Genomic DNA, 21,263 nt, shown 5'->3' on the forward strand with positions numbered 1-21,263 from the left:
ACAAGCTCCCAGACTTTATTAGAATACATATATACTAATTCTATATTCATTGCTCTTTGCCAAGATGCTGCATCCTTATCTTGGAGCGCTTCTTATATGTCCGGGGATCAGGTTTATGTTCACTTGGGATCTAGTTCAAAAACTCTCCCAAAACATGAATCTTTTATGTTGCCTAACAACCCTCCCACTATGACCAGGCAATATTTGTAATTGTGTATTATTTGTGATACGTGTTGCAGTTTCTTGTGATATTTCATCTTGTACAGTTGGTACTAGATTAGACGCGTCCTTTATTATTTCTTTAAGAGCAAAATTTACTTATGGGCTTGTGGTTCATTTCATAGTCCTCTTCTGAAAAATCAAGCATTGGTGTTAACCATGACCTTCTAATTTTTAGGACTATAAACCTCCTTTCGTTTCTCTAGGATAACCCACAAACAAGTGAACTCCTGTTCATCTTATCATTGTCTCCCTTCGGCACATGTGCTGGACTACCCTGAATCCAAATATGCTTTAAATTAAGCTTATGCCTATTATGCAATTCTATATGAGCAGAGAGTTCTGACTTAGGAGGTACTATGTTCACTTCTGTTTCCAGAATATATCCTTAAAATGAATTTGGTAATTTTATGAATAACTCATCGATCTAATCATTCCCATAAGAGTCCTATACCTTCTTACTACACCATTCTGTTGGGGTGTACCAGGTGTAGTTAGTTGGGATTGAATCCTGACTTCTGATATGTGACTCCTAAACTCTCCCAAGAGGTACTTGCCACTACGATCTCAGCGTAGTGTCTTGATACGTTTACCTTGACGTTACTCCACATCAGCCTAATACTCTTTGAACTTATCAAAACACTTAGACTTACGGCGCATCAAGTAAATGTACCCGTATTTTGAATAGTTGTCTATAAAATAGATGAAATATTCAAAACCACCTCTTTCCTGGATAGTCATAGATCCATACAAATCAGAATGAACCAATTTCAACACATCTTTGGCTCTATACCCCTTAGACTTAAAAGCTTCTTGGTTATTCTTCCTTCCAAGTAAGACTCGTAGGTTGGAAAGGTTTCCAATACCAATGAACCCAAAAGTTCATCGACTATTATCCTTTAAATCCTACTTAAGTTAATATAACCTAGCCTTAGATGCCAAATATATGATTGGTTCATTTCCGAAGGTTGCTTTCTCTTATTAGAGTTAGAAGATGTGTTATTAATTTCCAATTTGTTTCATCATGGAAGTTATAAATTGCCAACCAACGTATCAGAATAGATAACTTCCCTCTTTTTCTTGATAACAACTTTTTTATCAAAAGAGACAGTATATCAATCCTTAAATAGTTTTAGAAACTGAAATCAAGTTCTTTCTAAAACATAGTACGTCAAGACAATCAATGTTTTATTCCTTTCAAAGGATAAACATCTCCCACTACAACAGCTGCTACTTTTGTAGCAGTTCCCATGTAGACAGTATTTTCCCTTTCACATAGTTGTCAGGTTTCCTGGAACCCCTGCAATGAATTGCAGACATGATCAGTGGCTCCCATATCTACATACCAGGTACTGGTCGATAACACCACTAAACATGTGTCAACAACTAATGAATTAAATACACTTCTATTGTTCTCATTTTTGAGAGGGCAGTCCACCTTAGAGTCCAAGTTTTGTTTCCAATCATAATTGGGACTACTAAGTCTATTCTATAGTATAACAGCTAGGGGATTGATAAACATTTGAAATCCTAAGAATCATAAAAATATTTGGTTAAGACCAACACCTTAAAATCCCCGTGAATTTTGTATGCCACGTTAGTGTGGACGTATACAAATTCAAACTTTAATAGGAGATTTTATCCATTAATTTTATTGTCTTGTCAACCTATCTTTTATGACAAATAAAATTAATAATTGGTCTTTCTTTGATCAAATATTTAGTCAAAACTTTGAATTTATAATAATATTGATTCTTCAAATAATATTATTTAAATTCACCAACACCTCAAACACTAGGAATTATGTATGCCACGCTAGTGTGGATGTATACAAATTCAAATATTTGTAAGAGGAGGGTTTAACCCATTAATTATCTTGTCAACCTTAAATTACCTCAAACACCATGAATTTTGTTTGCCACGTTAGTGTGGACGTATACAAATTCAATTGTTTGTAAGAGGAGGTATTACCCATTTTATTTTGTCAACCTAACTTTATGACAAATAAAATTACTTCAAACACCGTGAATTTTGTATGCCACGTTAGTGTAGATGTATACAAATTCAAACATTTGTAAGATGAGGGTTTTACCTAACTTTATGACAAATTAATAGTTGGTATTCTTTTGGTCACGCAAAACAATAGCAGTGACTCCGTTGGAGAGGATACTATTGAATGCATCTAAGTGTATACCATTACTTGATACTTAGTCCATTAAATAGGATTGTGCCCCTTCAGTTGGAGAAAATCACACGCTCCTAAATAATTTCTTATAACCATCCATAAAGGAAGTTTGGTCTAGTGATCCGCAACAAACCCATCCGTTGTGGAGGAAGACACTCAGAGCCAACATGCAAGCTTATTGCATCACTTACAAACCAGTAATGGAGACCGTGGAATTTATTTAAAAATCCCTCTCTCACTTAGTTATTTAAGGTGAGGAATTTTAACTATAACAAGCACATATCATATGCACACACACACCACAGTAAATAAAGCAATAAATATGAAAATTAATTTTCCAACTATTATGTCATTTTCCATCACTGTCCTTCGCGTGCTGCCAGCCCTAGGGTTCATGCCGTCGGGTCCATCAAGCTTCCTTTTCTGCTACGCCTCTGGTCCTCCAATAGCACCACACCTCGCAAGGATACGATTCGCGACAAAAATAAAATCAAATTTTACATACATCGATCTTATATTCCACAAGGGAATGTACAAGTCTAGATCGAATATAAATGTAAAATCCTAGGGCTAATACAGCTCCTGCTGTATTTAATATTACAATCATGCACACACAAAAATAATGCCCTTGACATGTCCAAGGGTTTAATCACACACAATATCTATATGCCATAATAGTTGGAGCCTACAACCACAAAGTTAGCACATCCTACTATTATCCTGCCTAAATTATGTATGACATGTGCATAATCTATTTGAAAACCAAAACACATAGAGACAAACCCTAGCTCTGATACCAATTGTTGGTTGGTCCTAGGAAGATCGTACCGATTCCACTGTACAAAAATTTTGTACAAGTGTCGAACCTTTCCTAAACAACCTATTGTGTTCTTTAGAAGTTAAATTAGGAATCACAAATGGAACTTAACATTATTGATTCCAAATTTAACTTATCTGTTCTTAATGTTTAGATTTGGATCGCAAGCGAAACTTAACACTATTGATCCAAATCAACCTATGTGTAACGACCCAAATTTCCTCATTTTGAGTCTCAGAAATAATTCAAAAATATTTAGAAATACCTTTAAAATATTCTAGAGATTTTTAGAAATTTTTAGAGTATTTTTATGTAATTTTTGGAATTCGTTTGGTATTTTTACCAAACAAAAGAAGTTTAAAAAAAAAGTAAAGTGTTAAGGTTGGGTTTTGAACCCTAAACCCTAGACCGAACTAGACCTTAACCAAGGTCAGCCAACCAACTGAGCTAACCAAGTTTTGTTATAATATAAGGGAATTAAATTTAGTTAAGTAGTTGTAAGAAATGAAATTAAAATTCCGTTTCAAAAACAAAGGAAAGAGTCGAGGGCGACTCGAACCCGAGACCTTCGGGAATCCTCTTTTCCAGCAGACCAAGCGTGCACGCTGATATTTCGTGAACAAATCAATCGCGAATTGGTCTTAAGCCCTAGGTTATAAAAGGATAGGTAAGAGAGGGGTTAAGTTATTTTCTTTTCTCTCTTTTCCTCTTCTCCTCTTCTCACACTCGGCGACGGCGTCCGCGATTTCCTGTTCTCGGGCGAAGACGAAGCCGAGGCTAGGGCTTCATCTCCGGCGGCCGGCGAGCGTCTTCTTCCGTGAGTCCTTCACCGATCCAAGCTCCTCTCGTAAAGGAGAACTCGAAGGCGCGAAGAAGACCGAGATTTCAAGCTCGCCGCAAGCCCTAGAAGAATTAGAAGTTCTTCTCTTCGGCTGTAAGTCCAAGGAACACATGTAAGTTGCTACTCACCTGCAGTAGGATAGCTCCGAGGTTTAATTCTTGATTTTCTCCTTGTTCCCGAAGCTTTGCATGAGTTTCCTTGCTTCCTCTATTTTTGGATCTTGTTCTCTTGAATTCGATGGTTTGCTTGTTTGTTTGTTTAGCTTGTGGTTGCCTGCTTCGGATTTTGCTGTTCTGGGCAATGAGCATGAGAAACAATTCAGATTTTGGGTTTCCAGTAGCAATTCCTTTTTGTTTGCTGCCGTGAACCTTAAAGGAAGAAGAGAAGGATTGATTTAGTTAAGCATGAAGAACAGGAGAATTAGTTTCGAGTTTTAGTTTCCATCTTTGTTTCGGATTGTGTTGCACAGAAATTATGGTTACCCTATTTAGCCTCCCTTTCATGCTTTCGGAACATGTAGAATTTAGATTTGTGTTCTTTTGTTTGCTGCTGTAATGAACCTGAATTTTCCTTCATAAGATTCAGATTGGAGTTCCTTTGTATGCAGTAGCCTTTTAGCAGGATGGTTATTAGACTTCTTTGATTTCGGAACATGCTATAGTTCTCCTTCTTTGATTCGGAATAAGCTGTACATTCCTTCTTTGTTTTCGGTTCATGCTGTACAAGAATTTTGGGTTGCTAGGCATTCGGTTAGTTTTGAAGTGGCTGCCATAGAGTTTCTAATCAAAATTTGCCAGATCTAGAAATGAAAATAAGTTTCATATGGGTCTTGTTTAAACCTTTAGCAAGTTTAGCGAGTTCTAGTTCAATAGAAGCATCCTTTCCTTATGCTTGTTTTGCTGGAAATGTTTTAGAATGTGTAGATTCCTGTCTACGTAGTTTTTATTCTAGTGTATCATGTTTCAATTTGTGATAGCAGCAGTAACATGTTCTTATGCTTTGTTCGGTTGGAAACAATTCAGCATGTGTAGGTCCATTAAGTGCAGTTTTCCATTGAGTGCAATTTTCATTAAGTGCAGAGTTCTTCCATTAAGTGCAGTTCTTCATAAAATACAGATTTTTATAAATATTGTACACAGATTTTTATAAGCATTGCTTGCAGATTTAGATTTTTAGTTCCTTATGTTATTAGTTGAACATGAGTAGATTTAGAGTTCTAGTTCCTTATATAATTAAATGTGCATGAGTGGCATTCCTTTAAAGCAATCAGTTTCTGGTTTCTTTTGTATTGGCTATGTATGCAGAATTTAGATTTATCTTTAGTCCTTATTTGCTATTTTAACAAGCATGAGCAGCTATCCATGTTATTTAATTCAAGTATTCAGATTTAAGTTTTCTTGCCACCTCAATATGCATGAACGATTTTATTTATAAGCATGCAATTCTATTTAAACATCTCAGCGCAGTTTTATTAAGCATTTCAGTGTAGACTTTTGTTAAGTGAAATATGCAGATTTTGTTAGGTTTTATAGTATTTTGAGTTTAAGAAAAGGATAAGAAAGATAAAGAAAAGAAAGAAAAAGGCCAAGGCCTTAAGTAAATCCCAAAGTCAAGATTTTAGGAATTTTGGCACACAAGGTGCTAAAGAAAATGCCGAGGCATTATATAGAAGTATTAAAAGATAACAAGTATTTTACTTTTATCAATGGCACTGTACTGGACTCTCTGTCCTTGGGCTGGGCTCCCATAGTCGTCCCTAGGTTTAGATAACCTAGTAGTAACGGCTCGGCCGACGATCGACGGTCGACGACCATAAGGTCGCCAAATGGGCCGCCAAATGGGCCGCCGAATGGGTCGGGTCGTTACAAAAGTAAAAGCACAGTTGCCGGGCCCAAGAAGAAGATGATTATTATTTTGAAGTATTATAAGTATAAGTTTTTGAAAGTTTTACATAAGTATAAAGTATTTAAAGAATAAGTCTTTAAACAAGTGAAATAAGATTCAGAAGGTGTTTAGAATTCAGTAAGCTTAGTTCTTCATGCTAGCATGATTGTATAGATTTACTCTACATGTTTTTCAGTATGTTTCTTTCACTAGTAGATGAGCATGAGTAGATTTCCTTTTGAACATTCAGTTTTAGCATGTTTTTATTTATATACATGCATATCGTGATTTTGTGAGTTAGATAGCGCTTACTAAGCAAATTTTGCTTATAGACTACACTTCCTCTTACTGCAGATACAGGAAAGGAAAAGATATAGAAAGGAAGGTGACAAGGAGGTGTTCGAAGGATGTGTGATGCCGGGACTATGGAAGCCTTGGGACTAGGAAAGAAGTTTTAATTTTAGTTTCCTCATTTTAGTTATTGTAAACATTTGAGTTGTATTTTAAGTTCATGTCATTTGAGATTATTCTGTTTAGATTGCATGTAGGATTAGTTCAGTTTAGTAAGTAGATATTCGTGTATTTGATACTTATTTAACTGCGTGGTTGATTGACATGTGTTCCAGCCGCTTGTGGCTGCGTATATATTGCATGTATTGTTGAATATGGTCACCGGTACAGGGGAGACTCTGCCGAAATTTTTCGATAGAGTTTCCATGTGATTTTTAATCATACCAGTTAAGTAGAGTTAGTAGTTAAGTAATGGTCATCCTTAGAGAGTAGTAGTAGTAAGAAGGGTGGTCGTTACACTATGTTATAAAGTTAATTAAATATTTATTTCTAAAATCGGCTCCCAGGTCAAACATGGCGAGACACTAGGCCTTCTTGGGTATGAGATCATCCACCAGTGCCTCAACAAAACCTTTAATAGAAATTCAATATTTAATTTCCTAAAATAACATTAGGTTTAACCAAAAAGAACAATTGAATCACAAATTCGAAAAATAAAAAAAAACATAACTCGAATTACAAATTCAAAAAACTAGAATCTAATGCCTCTTGTGTTTGGAATTCTTAAAAAGAAAAATAACTAGCATGATAGGAAAATAATTACTAGTTATACCTTTTCTTTGTATGTTAATAACCTCGAGATCTTCTGCCGTATTCCTCGCCTCCTCTTGAACGTCGTGTGGGCGACGATCCTCCAAGATGAACACCACCCAAAAGCTTCTCCTCCTTCTCTAGTATTCTTCCACCACCACCACCAAGGAACCAAAGAGAGCAAGGGGAAAGGAAAGGGGAGAGATCCGGCCACACAAGCAATAGAATAAGAATAGATGATATTCCTACTTCTCTTCTTCTTCTCCTTCTCTTTGTATCCTGCCACACAAAGTATCCACAAGAGGTGGTCGGCCCTAGCATGAAGAGAAGCAAGGGCCAGCCCTTAGGAGAAGACTAGAGAGAAAAGAATAGCATTAATTCATGAGGCCTCTCCTCCCCTTCTTTTATATTACTTGCCCAAGGCAAATAAGGAAAGACTTTTTACAAAAAATTAAAATCTTCCTCTTGTTTTTCCTTTTCCCCTTTTATTTTTCCTTTTCTTTCCTCTTGATTGATTCAATCATCAATCTTTGATTGATTAATTGATTGGCCGGCCCCTTGCTTGGGCACCAAGCAAGGGTGGCCGACCACTTAAAGAGGAATAAAAACTTTGTAAAAATTTTATAAGAAAAGAAGGAAAGCTCTTATAAAATTTTACAAGCTCTCTTTTAATTTCTTAATGTGGATGTTAAAAAAGGAAAGTTTTAAAAATTAAAACCAAGTTTTAAAATTTAAAACTCCTCTTCTAAAATTTCCTTATTTTAACATGGTTACAAAAATAGAAAGTTTCAAATTTAAAACTCCCTTCCTTTTTTCCAACAGGCATGAGGATGGTTAAAAAAGGAAAGTTTTAAAACTTTTAAACTTTTTTTTTAAACCATGTGGCCTAATTCAAATAAGGAAAGTTTTGTAAATTTAAAATCCTTCATTTAAACTTGTAGTTATCTACAAAGAGAAGATTTTAAAAATTCCAAACACCCCTCCTAATTTGAAATATAGTGGCTGACCCCTCCTTTGCTTGGGCACCAAGCATAGGGCTCGCCCTCTTGAGGAGATGGTGGTCGTGTTAGTTAGAGCCCTAGAGCCAATCATTTGATGATTGTATGCACTCATTGTATCATATTCTTGTATATTAATAAAGGCATTTGTTTGGTTATTATACTTATTTGTATTAGTGCCAAATAGACTAAGTATAATAGCGTCCTTGAGTAGAAGGTTCATACCTATATCAATCGATTAGTTGAATCAATAGTGAGATGATATAAGGAACACTACTCTAAATCATTCCTAGTCGAGTATTAACATTCAGGGACAATGTTAATGCAATAAGACTAGCATGTAGGTCAGCTCGATGACTTGATCTCACAAGTCATGGATATAGAGATATCAAGCTGACACATGGGTATACATTGGAGAATGTATACTGAATGACCCGCCATGAGAAAGTATCATGGATCGTTATATGAGTGTCATATACTTTCTCATGTGGCTATTAGTATGACTATTAGTCCTTAGACCTGAAGTCACCATGGATCCCTACATAAGGAGTTATGTACTTTGGTTTCGTCAAACGTCACCCGTAACTGGGTGGACTATAAAGGCGATTACTGGGTATATAACGAATTATGTAGAGGGATGTGAGTGATGTAGATGGGATCTATCCCTCCCATATGACGGGAGCGACATCGGTATTCTTGATAGAGTGAGACCACTAAGTGCATGGCCATGCCCAAATGAGTCAACATTAGATGTTGAGCTCATTTGATCGAGTGAGTCTACTTGGAGTTCAAGATTTAGATTGATTAGAGGATGACACGGTCTATGCCTCATGTTGATCAATCTAGATGTCTAGGATAGAAGGACAATGTCATATATTATGAGGAGTCACAATTAGTAGTCACAAGGTGATGTCGGATCTCGACATTCTTGTAACTTGGGTAGTAATGATGTGTTGCTAGATACCGCTCATTACTTATGCTCCTAAATGGGTTTAGGGCATTGCCAACGTTACAAGAACCTATAGGGTCACACACTTAGGACAATTAGATAGAGATTAGGTTCATATGATGAACCAAGAGGATTAGATTCATTTGATGAATCAAATTGGATTAAGAGTAATCCTAATTGGGCTAACTTGAGTTCGACTCAAGTTGATTCATGTGTTCAATGAGTCTAATTTAGATTTTGACTCATTGAATCAATTTAATTAAATGAATTAGATTCATTATATTAAGTTGGCTTGAATCAAATGGTTAGATTAGATCAACCATGGAAGAGATTGGGTCAAGTTTGACTTGACTTAAGAAGGAAGACCAAAGGTTAATTTTGACTTGACCTTTTGCCACCTCATTGGTGAGTTGGCATTAGGTGGACCAATGATGATGTTCCACATCATCATGGTGTGCCACCTCATGGGAGTTACTAGTGAATGCCACCTCATGGATGTTACATTCTCTCCTTGATGACAACTTAATGCATTAATGAGGGGAGTTACAATAGAGAGTGGCCGGCCACTTTTGATTGAATGAGAAATTCAATTTGCTCATTCAAGTGATTACTCCTTCTTCTTCCTCAAGCTCTCCCTCTCCCTCTCCTCCTTGCTTGGCTGAATCTTACCAAGGTGCTAGCACACCTTTGTGTAAGGTTTTCTCCACCTACGTGTCCGTGTGGATACTTCTAGAGGACCGACGCTTGACGGTCTTGAGATCCGGCAACTCCTTGGACGAGCGGGAACGCGAAAGGGCACGCAACAAGGGTAAAGCTCTCAACACATAGATCTAAGAGTAGATCTAAAGTTTTGAAACTCGTATTTGTATTTTGTTCGGTTTTCCTTGCACGGATCTACGGCTTTGGGTGATTCGAGGTTTCCGCAACGCGAAAAGCGGTTTTCGTGGCCCGAAGAACCCAACAGTGGTATCAGAGCCACGTGCAAGGCGAACACGAGTTTGTTTTTTGGTTTTATGAAAACTAAAGTTTCTGTAATCTTATGTAAAATTATGTTTTTTGGGTTTTTATGAGTATTTTTCTCGAGTAATCGAAGCACAAGTGTTTAGACGCTTGTAGGCTTCGACTACCGGGAAGATTTTTCCAAATCGGTGATGTTTCGACCCAAATCTGTTTGGGACAGCGAGCGAAGGCGCTGTAGGATCGCTTAGGAGCAACTCACGATGGTTAGATCGTGGGTACGGGCACTCCCCTAACCCCGCAAGGGGATTTGCTTCGCGATTGCGCCCGAAACCGCTAATCGGGACCGCCGGGAAAATTCTTCTCAAAGGTTTCGTCCCAAATTGTTTTGGGACAGCGAGTTTAGGCGTTGTTGGATCACAAAGGAACCCTCGCGATGGTTAGATCGTGGGTAGGGGCGCTGCCCCTGGCCCCGCAAGGGGATCCGTTCCGCGATTGCGCCCGAAACTGCTAAACGGGACCGTCGGGAAATTTTACTCGTAAAAATTGTAAAAATTAATTTTAAAATTATATAAAATTATGAAAATATATAATTTTGAATTATATATTAATTTTGTGATAGTCATGGCCCAAAAACCCAATATGATTGGATTGTGTTGTAATTCATAATACGGCCTGCGTGTCGTTATATGTTTGCGCGTGTTGTATGTTTTTATTTTTCCGCGACCTGCGCATCGTGTCTTTCTCATATATTCTGGTTGTAAATTAGATTTAGACTCGAATGTAACTCGAGTTTCAAATTGTAATGTACGAATTGGAGCGGTGGAGGGTCCACACGAGACGGAGTTCCGAGGCGGGCACGAGCAACACAAGGTGGTCAAAGGGAGGAGCTTGGAGAAGCTGTTGACCCTAGGTTGACCAGTGATGTGCGTAGATTATATACTCTTTTATGCATGTTTTTACGCACATTTACATACTTTGAGTATGCTTGATCTATGCATTTTTATACTTCCAGCTTTCCTTTTAGCATATTTACTTTTTTGGTTCGGAGATCTGCTTTTGTGCATTTTCTGTACACAGGAGTCGATTTGGTGAAGAATCTACATCTTTGGGCAAGCCTTGGAGGAAACAAAGGGAGAAAACACCAGGCCGTGTACCTCACACGACCCTGCACTGGTATGGAGCTCGGGCCGTGTGGAGTTTGGCACAAACAGAAGAGGAAGATGACATGGCCGTGTGAATCTCACATGGCCGTGTCTTAATTTGAAGAAATCAGAGCAGAAGCCTTACATGGCCGTGTAGATCTACACGGCCGTGTGAGGTTTCCAGAGGCCAAGCAGGTGGTGGGCGTGTGCACCACACGGCCGTGTAGCATTTCCAGAGAACAGAAGGGTTCTGGCCGTGTGAGTCACACGGCCGTGCAGCTTTGGTAGAGAAGGAACTGGACATGGCCGTGTGAATCTCACACGGCCGTGTCACGGGGCCGTCTGGCGCCTTATTTCCTCCTCTATTTAAACCCTCCTTCATGAATTGAAAAGGGATCTCTCCCCTTTTGGGAGAAGGCAAGATTTGGTGGTTTCCTCCCATTCTTGGGAGGATTTCTGGGCGATTCGAGGGGAGTTCTCGACGATTTCGACTCCGGAGCGAGGATTGGATCCGAAGACGAGGCTTCTTTATAGATAAGTTTTCTCTTTCCCCCTTTTCTTGGTTTCTTGGATTGGGGATTTAAGAAATGCTTGTAATCTTTATTTCTTCGGGTTTTCTTCCTCGATTCATGGAGTAGATCTTGTATTCTAGGATTAAGGGAGTATTTGTATGATGGATTGCTGTAATCTCTTATGGATTTATCATTTTCTTGTTTCAATGACATTGTCTTGCTTGTATCAATTAGATCTTGAATGATTAATGGTGATTTGTGCTTAATTCTCATTCTTGATTGATTGTTTGGATTTCTTGTGGACTTTGTAAAGATAAACTCTCACTCGATCATCCGAGAGATCCACGTGACAGGTGCAAGCCCGTGTAAGGACGTTTGAGAGATCATCTTGAAGAGGAAATAGGAATATTCAAGAGAGTATGATGGATCTTGTGATTAGTTTCTCGTATCTTGATAGATTAATAAGTTGTGGGCTTCTATGTTGATATCTGAGGAAGGCATAGTAATAGGTGCGCTTCTGTGTAAGGACAACGTAGGTTCACGTCTAATTGATCATATTTAGATACATTTCTCAGTCCTTAGCCGGTTATCTATTGCAAGAGAGAACCGACAACTTTCTACAAGTGTTTGGCAATTGAGGGATAAGAATTGGTGAACCATTTACATTCAAGAAATCTTACAAAGAAACCGAAACTCCTAGAATCTCCCTTTATCATAACTCAAAACACTAAACTCTTGTTTGTTGATATTTAATATTAGATTTGTTTACTTTCACTTTGCATTTGAAACAATTGGATAGTTGTTTAGCTAATTCGCATTGAGACATTTCTAGTGCTTATTCCAGTCCCTGTGGATACGATAATCTTTTATATTACTTGCGACATTTCCGTACACTTGCGGAGCGTAACAAGTTTTTGGCGCCGTTGCCGGGGATTGCGCTATAACATTAGGAACTATCAATTGAGTTAGACTAAACATAACATTTGTTTTCCTTTCATATTGCATAGTTGTAACTAATCATTAGATTTCTGTTTTTTTACTTTCTTGTATAACTTTTACTTCTTGTTAATTCTTTTTGTACAAATTCAATTCTGCATTTTTGATTCTTTTATTTTTTCTTTTTTTTTGTTGAATTGTCAATTGCTATCTTGTTCTTGTGTATGCGAAGATCTAACTTTGTAGGGGAATTCTTTCCTTTTGACCCTGAGATTGACAGAACTTTCCATAAAAGAAGAATTCTGCAAAGGCAAATAGAAGAACAAGAACATTTGAACATGGCGAATAGACCACTCAAGGATTATGCAGCACCTTATGCAAGAGGTTTTCGATCTAGTATTTCAAGACCTTCAGTGGAAGCTAATAACTTTGAGATCAAACCCGCAATTATATCTATGGTGCAGCAGAACCAATTTGGTGGAGGACCTCATGAAGACCCAAATCAACACTTAGAGGTCTTTTATGAAATATGTGGTACCATTGTAACGACCACCCTTCTTACTACTACTACTACTCTCTAAGGGCGACCGTTACTTAACTACTAACTCTACTTAACCGGTGTGATTAAAAACCACATGGAAACCCTACCGAAAAATTTCGGCAGAGTCTCCCCTGTACCGGTGACCATATCCGTAAATACATACAGAGTATACTCAGCCACAGGCGGCTGGAACATATATTTTACAACCACGCAGTTTATATATATGAAAAGAATCAAAATACTGAAAGAAATAACTCTATCAATGCATGATAAAAACACTCCAATGAAAATAGCATACACAAGTTCTAAATTCTTTTAACAATTCGACGGAAGCAATCTTAATAATTTTTTTTTAAAACTAAGTCCCAAGGTCTCTCCATAGTCCTGGCATCACACACCGTCACAGCATCTCCTTGTCGCCTTCCTTTCATACTTTAGCTTTTCCTTTATCTGCAGTAGGAGGAAATGTAGTCTATAAGCATAAAGCTTAGTGAGCGCTATCTACTCACAAAAACTCGATATGCATGTATATGAATAAAAACATGCTAAAACTGGATGCTAACAGGTAAAGCCACTCATGCTCATAAATAGCAAAGAAATCGACTAACAGAAAAGCTAACATGTATAGCTACTCATGCTCATAAATAACAAAGGGATCATGCTAACTGAAATACTAAACATGTATAGCTAATCATAGAACTATCATGTATATCAATAGGAAACTGAACTGATATATTAGCTGATCTAATTAATGCTAAACTGAGTCTAACTTGTATTCACATAACTAATTTGTGAAGTTTTGAAAATTATTTACATAATAGATCAAAATAATAATCATGCTGCTGATGGGCCCGGCAACTGTACTTGCTGTGCGCGCATCCCTAACTAATCCCAGGATTGCAAGTTCCGAGTCTAGTAGGGTTTACTAGGTTATCTAAACCTAGGGACGACTGTGGGAGCCCAACCCAATGGATATCTAATCCAGTACAGTGCCACTGCTGAAAATAAAATACTAATTTCATAGCTAATTTTCTTACCTTGCTTTAACTAGGTTATCTGAACCTAGAACTAGGTTATCTGAACCTAGATGCGACTGTGTGAGCCCACCCATTGGACCGTAGTCCCATATAAGCTGAAGCAAGACTAAATAAGTTATTTTAAATGCTTCTACTGCATTTACTGAGCTATTAAAATGCCTACTGTAGCATTATATTGAGCTAAGCATTTTATTAAGCACTTGGGGTGCACTAGAACACACTCTACGTACTGAAAATCTGTATACAAAGCTTAACATAAATCTGCATGTAAAGCTTAACAAAAATCTGCATATTAAGCCTATCAAAATTTGCATACTTTACTTATAAAAATCTGCATGCTATAAAAATAGAACTGCTCATGTTATTCCAATAGCAAATAGGAAACTAGAACAACTTAAGCATGCTGTGAAAGTAAAACCCATTCAACTACTAAGCATGCAATAGAATCTAGAAAATAAGGAATCGTTGTTGTATGGAATTAACAGAATATCATGCTTCACAGAACTTAAACTAGCTTCAAAGGAACTAACAAATGAAAATCTAACTCTTCTCATATCTAATTTCCTTTATGCAGAATTACGGCAGGTTGAGGAAGATATAAATGAACAATTAAAACCCACAGTAAGCTCCTCTGTTCGTGCCCCTCTTGTAACACAATTTAAGCTATAACCTACTGGAATTTAAGAGAAAACTAGGTGAAGCTTGTTCACAATAATTCTAACATACATAAATCTGTGCACAAATTTATAGCATTCACAACTCTGTCACAAGGTTCAGCAAGTACTAACTCGTTCATAAAAACAATTCCAGTATATTAATCTGTTCCAGAGATTTCAGAACAATAGGAAGCTTAAGCATTATCTATCAAGACTAAATCCCCTAGCAATCTGTCCAAAACTCTCGGGAGCAGTGGGAAGGATCCGAACATCACCAAATCCCATAGAATCCATCAACCTCTTGATCCAGAATCCCAAACTAATTGAAGGAAAATTGCTACTGAAAACCTAAATTTTATAACTGTTCTTCATGCTTAAAATCCCTATCTTCTTTCTTTAGGGTTCATGGCAGTAAGCATCAAAAACAAAACCCCTCAAACTTGCTTCGAAATCCAAAAGAAAACAAGAATCCGAAAGCCATGAAAATGAATCAAAGCTCGAAACAACTCCTACTGCAGGTGAGAAGCAACTCACCTTTTCTTGGAATACTTTGACTTACAACATGGAATTTTCTTATACTAAAAAGAACCAAAATCGATAATCCTTCTTCATGTTCGATACTACAAAGATTTGCTACTAAGAACTTATGAACATAGCTGTTTGTCACATTCTATTAACAAGGTATACTATTCTGCAATCTACTGGAATTCAAAACAAAAAGGAACATTGGCCTATTTCCCTTCTTTGAGGCACACGGCAACTAAACAAAAGGAACTTAAATTGCAACTATTCTACATGCCTTGTAGCACAGCAAGGAAAAAACCAAGATGCAACTAATAAGAGAACACTACTACGGGAAATCTAGGACCATATTTGTAACTGTTCTTCAGGCTTAAACTGCACTAATCCTTCTCTTCTTTCTTTAGGGTTCACGGTGGAACATCAAAACCAAAAACCTTACAACATGCTTCGAAATTCAAAGGAACGAAAATCCGAAAGCCATGAAAACAAATCGAAGCTCGGAACAATTCCTACTGCAGGTGAGAAGCAACTCACCTCGCTGTTCTTGGACTTACAACCGAGAAGAAGGAGGCTTCTAGGGCTTCGGATATATGCTTCCTCGACAATCTCTTGGTATCCTCTTGCTCTCCTCAACGAGAGAATCACAAAGGTATGAAGAACTCACGGAGAAGGGTGCTCGCCGGCCGCCGGAGACGAAGCCCTAGCTTCGTCTCTGTTTTCGCCCGAGAGGAGAAGCGTCGTTCGCGTCGGGAGAGAAAGGGAAGAGAAATCGTGAGATTAGGTCACGGCTAATCAAGCCCTAAGTTCTCCCTTTATAACTCCAATATTTCTATTAACTACTCTTGCTTAAATACAACTTGATTCGGGTTTTATTAACAAACCCGCGGCTGGTCTGTTGGTTAAGCGAACCTCTGCTTCACCCGAGGTTCACGGTTCAAGTCTCGGCTTGGACAACTTTTTGTCGTAACTTCTTTCGTTCAGAAAAAATACCAAACGAACTCCAAAAATTACGTAAAAATATTCTAAAAATTTCTAAAAATTTCTAGAATTTTTCTAAAGCATTTCTAGATTTTTATAAGGACTTTTAGAACTCGAAATAGGGAAAATTGGGTCGTTACAACCATGAAAATGAATGGAGTTCCTTCAGAAGCAGTTAGATTATTATTATTTGGGTTTTCTTTAAGAGATAGGGAAAAGCATTGGCTGAATTCTTTAGCCCCTAATAGCATCACCACTTGGGAGCAGTGTGAGCAACAGTTTCTTGATAAATTCTATCCACCAAGCAAAACAGCTCATATGAGGAATTTAATTGCAAGCTTCAAGCAAACTGACTCAGAATCTCTTTTTGAAGCATGGGATAGATATAATAGTATGCTCAGACAATGCCCACATCATGGGTTGGAAAGATGGTTAGTGTTGCACACTTTTTATAATGGTATCAATTATCATACCAAAGTGTCCCTTGATTCAGCTGCTGGAGGGCACTTATGAATAAAAGTTTAGATGAAGCTGAAGAAATTATTGACAGTGTAGCACAAAATCATCATCAATGGGCAAATGAAAGAAGTGGTGGCTATTCTTGTGTAAACCCAACAATTAAAGCATCAGGGAAGTTTGATGTAGATGCAGTCACTCTTTTGTCTGCAAAATTGGACGCTCTTACAAAGAAATTTGAGAATATGGGGACTAGTGCTAATTTAGTCAATGCTATTAGTACATCTTGTGAAGTATGTGGGAGTTCGGAGCACTCAAATGACTCATGTCCATTGGGAGCTATCACTGCACAAATCAATCAACTGGAACAATGTGATGCAATCATGAGTTACAATCAAAGGCAGAACAACCCATACTCAAATACTTATAACCCTGGATGGAAGAGCCATCCCAATTTTTCTTACAGAAATAATCAAGATCAAGGACCATCTATGGGGGCAAGACCAAATTTTCAAGCTGGGCAACAAAATTTTCAACATCTATCTTCTCAAGACTTACCAAAGTCAAATATTGAAAAGATGCTTGAAGAAATTATCTCAAGTCAGAATGAAATGAAGCAAGATTTAGCAAAGCTCAATCAGAGAATGGATAATTCTGAAAAGCATCAAAAGATCCAGGATAGTCAAATTGCCCAACTAGCTTCCTCATCATCCAGAGCACCAGGACAACTTCCAGGAAAACCTGATGTGAATCCTATGGAGCATTGCAATAGGATTGAGCTTAGGAGCGGACGGACCTTGGGAGACTCCCAAGTGACTGCTCCAAAAGGGATACAAAAAGAAGAAGAGCTCTCTCCTCTTATACCAAATCAGATTCAAGCTAATGAGGAGAGTACCATTGAGGTTGAAGAGACTCTTCCACTGAACCATCAGAGACAAGCTGCCCCTTTTCCTCAGAGACTTACAATGCTCAAGAAAGATGAAGAATTTGGCAAGTTTTTAGAAAAAGTTAAGGAAATTTGTGTAGAGGTACCTCTTATTGATGCTATTCTTCAAATGCCTAGATTTGCCAAATTCCTGAAGGATCTCATGTTAAACAAGAGAAGAAGAGGAGAGGTTGAGACCATTGCGCTTAGTGAGAAATGTAGTGCTATTTTGGAGAAGAACACTTCCCCAAAACTAAAGGACCCAGGGAGCTTTTATATTCCTTGCAACATAGGAAAAGAATTTTTTGAAAAAGCTTTTTGTGATTTGGGGGCAAGTGTTAGCCTCATTCCCTATTCAATTTGTAATAAATTAGGTCTTAAAAACATTAAACTTACTACTATGGCACTTCAACTTGTCGATCATTCCTGCAGGTACCCTTTGGGTATTATAGAAGATGTGCCAGTGGAGGTGGATGGGAATGTTACTCCCACAGATTTTGTCGTGTTGAACATGGAAGAAGACCCCAGGATTCCTATCATATTAGGAAGACCTTTCCTTGCTACAGCTGGAGCTATAATTGATGTCAAAAATCATAAGCTTTTCTTTGGTAATTGGTAAGGAAAGGTTGGAATATGATTTATCTAATATCTCTAACCATGTCTCGTCTCTTTTAAATGCTTGTAGCAGGACAATCATTTATAAACTTGAGGAATGGAATTTCCATCCTCATGGAAGGCCACCAAACGAAGGAGACAATGTGGTGGAAGATGTTGGGAGAAGATCTCCCAACAAAAACGAAAAGTATATCTGTCCTCCAAGGGCGAGGAAAAGAAGTGAATGATCAAGTTTGGTCGAGCTAAAGACCTTAAACAAGCGCTTCTTGGGAGGCAACCCAAGGGTTCTTTTAGTTAGTTTTGATTTGTATTTTAATTTCTTTTAGTTTGATGCATTCTTTTGATTTTGTTTTCAGGTTAGGTGTAAAACAGAGCCCGGCCGTGTGCTATACACGGCCAGGCAAAGGTTGCAGAGAAGGGAAGTGCTTGGGCCGTGTCATCCGGACACGACTATGTAGGATCTCCCGAGGAGAAAAAGGTCTAGGTCGTGTCCCAGACACGGCCGTGCGAAGAATCCAGAGAAGAAAGATGGAGAGGTCGTGTCCCAGACACGGCCGTGCGAAGAATCCAGAAAAGGAAGAGGGGGAGGCCGTGTGGATCTGCACGGCCCGTGTAGGAGAGTTATTAAAGTCTTCTTTCTACCTTACACGGCCAGATCTTGGCCGTGTTCTGCACACCCCCAACTCTCCAAAACATCTCTTTCTCTCCCAATCTCTTAAAAACTCCTCTCTAATCTCTCAAGATCTCTTAGATCCGGATTCTCCTCCTCTCTAAGACTTGGACTTTTTGTTCTCCTAACCTAAGATCTTTGCTCTTTGAAGTTTTGTTCTTTGAGTTCCATTTTTTCCACCCTAGATAATTCTTCCCCTATCTAAACTCATCAAGATGTCCAGCATTTTGAAGAAACTTCACAAAGGAGGTGGTGGATCCAGTGGAGACAAAGAGAAGGAGCCATCAAGGGACAAAGGAAAACAACCAGTGAAGGGCAAAGGCAAAAGGACTTCACGCAACGAAGGTAATGACAATGAATTCAATATTGTGTTTAGAAATGATGATCAAGTAACTAGATTTACAATTCTTCTCAATAGAAAGATAGTGTGTACTAGATATATGGACCCAACTGTTCTTGATATGCTTGGAATTAGGGAAGATGTAGATTTGATGATTGGGTTTTTGGATTAGAGTGATATTATGTACACACATTTGCCTACATATCATCATCTTGTTTTGGAATTTTTAAGTTCATCGGATGTCCATTTTACTAATGAAGATGATTATTTTGGAAAAATCTCATTTAGATTAATAAATCAAGAATTTCTATGGGCATTTAGTGACTTTAATTCTTGTTTTGGATTAACCACCGGTAGCCCTCGTAGGTTTGATCCAAGGTTAAATTGGAATCATTTTTGGAATGCAATAACTAGGTTAGATCAACCTTATGAGCCTTCAAGAGCTAAGGCCTCCCATATGCAAAACCCCATCTTTAGGTATCTACATAGAGTCATGAGTAAAACTATTTTTGGTAGGGGAGAGAGTGATGGGGTGGTTAAAAAGATAGAGCTTTATGCTTTATGGGCTATGCTTTATAAGGTTGAATTTGATTCTGGTTTTCATTTTGTTTAAACCTTATTAAGATCTGCTAGGGCATCATCGGGATCAATTGTTTTTGGTGGTTTGATTACCCGAATAGCTTATAATTTAAATCTTGATGTTGATGGGTTGGAAATAATTCATGGTAATGACATGATTGACATTGATGCATGTCTTGCTATGAAAATGATCGTTCGGGATGAGAATGGTTTTGCGTTTCCTAGGAGGAGTGGTTCTCCTTTACCCCTTCCTTTTCCTAAACGAACTACTATTCGTAACCTGGCTAATTGGGTAATTTCTGAGTTAGATTTTGAGGATAACCCTTCTATACCTGGAGACACTGAGCCACGGCATGAGCCCTCGTCATCTGGACACCCGCAGCCTTCTAGTTTTATGGAGCCTGCTAGGCATTCTTTTGCTTATGGCACGGGATCTTCTAGGTTTGATTTTTCATATTTTCGTACGTCTCTAGAATCACTTCATGAGAAGCAAGATGGCCAACGAAAAATGTTGGAGGGGCGCTTCTCTTTATCTGATGATCAGTTTAGGGAGGTACAAAATCATTTTCAGTTTACGAGGAATTTTCAAGGTCAAGTGGCTGAGTTTGTGCAGGATTATGATACTGATCAGGCTAGGATGAGAGATTTTATGCAGAGCATGACGATTACTAGCCAACAAGTAGATGCTTTATATGAGTATCATAGATCCTTGGGTGAGATTCCAGGTTTTCCTAGTTTTCCTATTGGCCAACCACGTCGTAGACCTCCTTTCCCTCATCCACCTCCTCCACCATATTGATTTCATCGGGACGATGAAGAGTTTAAGTCTGGGGGGATGTCATGTACTATTTAGTTTGGTTTTCAGTTTTTAGTTTTTGTTAGTTTTTCATGTTAGTTCTTATTTTCATTGCTTGTTGCTTTATTTTGCTTGTTTTTGAAATAATCATGGCAAAAATTTTTGAGAACATCAAATCTTCACTTATATGCTTTCTTGGATTCAAGTGAAATGTTAGCATGATTATTGTCTTGATTCATGATGTTCGAATGATGCTAGTAGTAAACTTTGTGTAGTTCTTTTTTCTATCTTGGGAAGCATTAATAAGCTAAGAATCTTATGGTGATGAGTTTTAGTTTTGGTTCAACCTTAAGAATTTTATCTTCACTACACTTGTGCTTGATGCTTGAATAGTTGATGTCATTGAAATAGTCATGATTCATCTTGTTTGCTTAGTACTTGGTTTCCATGGTGATTTCTCAACTTTCATTTTGGTTACTGGATGAGGCTCAAATCATTAAAGCTCATTTGTAAAAATCAAAATATGCCAACATGTGTGCTAAAAGTACATTTGTGAATGTTTTGCACAATGCAAACACTTAAAAAAAAAAAAAAGGGATATAAA

General features: G+C 37.9%; 1 non-coding gene across 1 annotated transcript; it reads right to left on the bottom strand.

The window, feature by feature from the left end:
- Positions 1 to 16,594: 16,594 nt before the first annotated feature.
- On the bottom strand, positions 16,595 to 16,700 carry LOC122039285. The gene has a single exon (XR_006128141.1). It is a non-coding gene; the product is annotated as a small nucleolar RNA R71 (small nucleolar RNA).
- Between the last annotated feature and the right edge of the window lie 4,563 nt (positions 16,701 to 21,263).

This window comes from Zingiber officinale, chromosome 1A (assembly GCF_018446385.1).
Source record: "Zingiber officinale cultivar Zhangliang chromosome 1A, Zo_v1.1, whole genome shotgun sequence".
Lineage (NCBI taxonomy): Eukaryota > Viridiplantae > Streptophyta > Magnoliopsida > Zingiberales > Zingiberaceae > Zingiber > Zingiber officinale.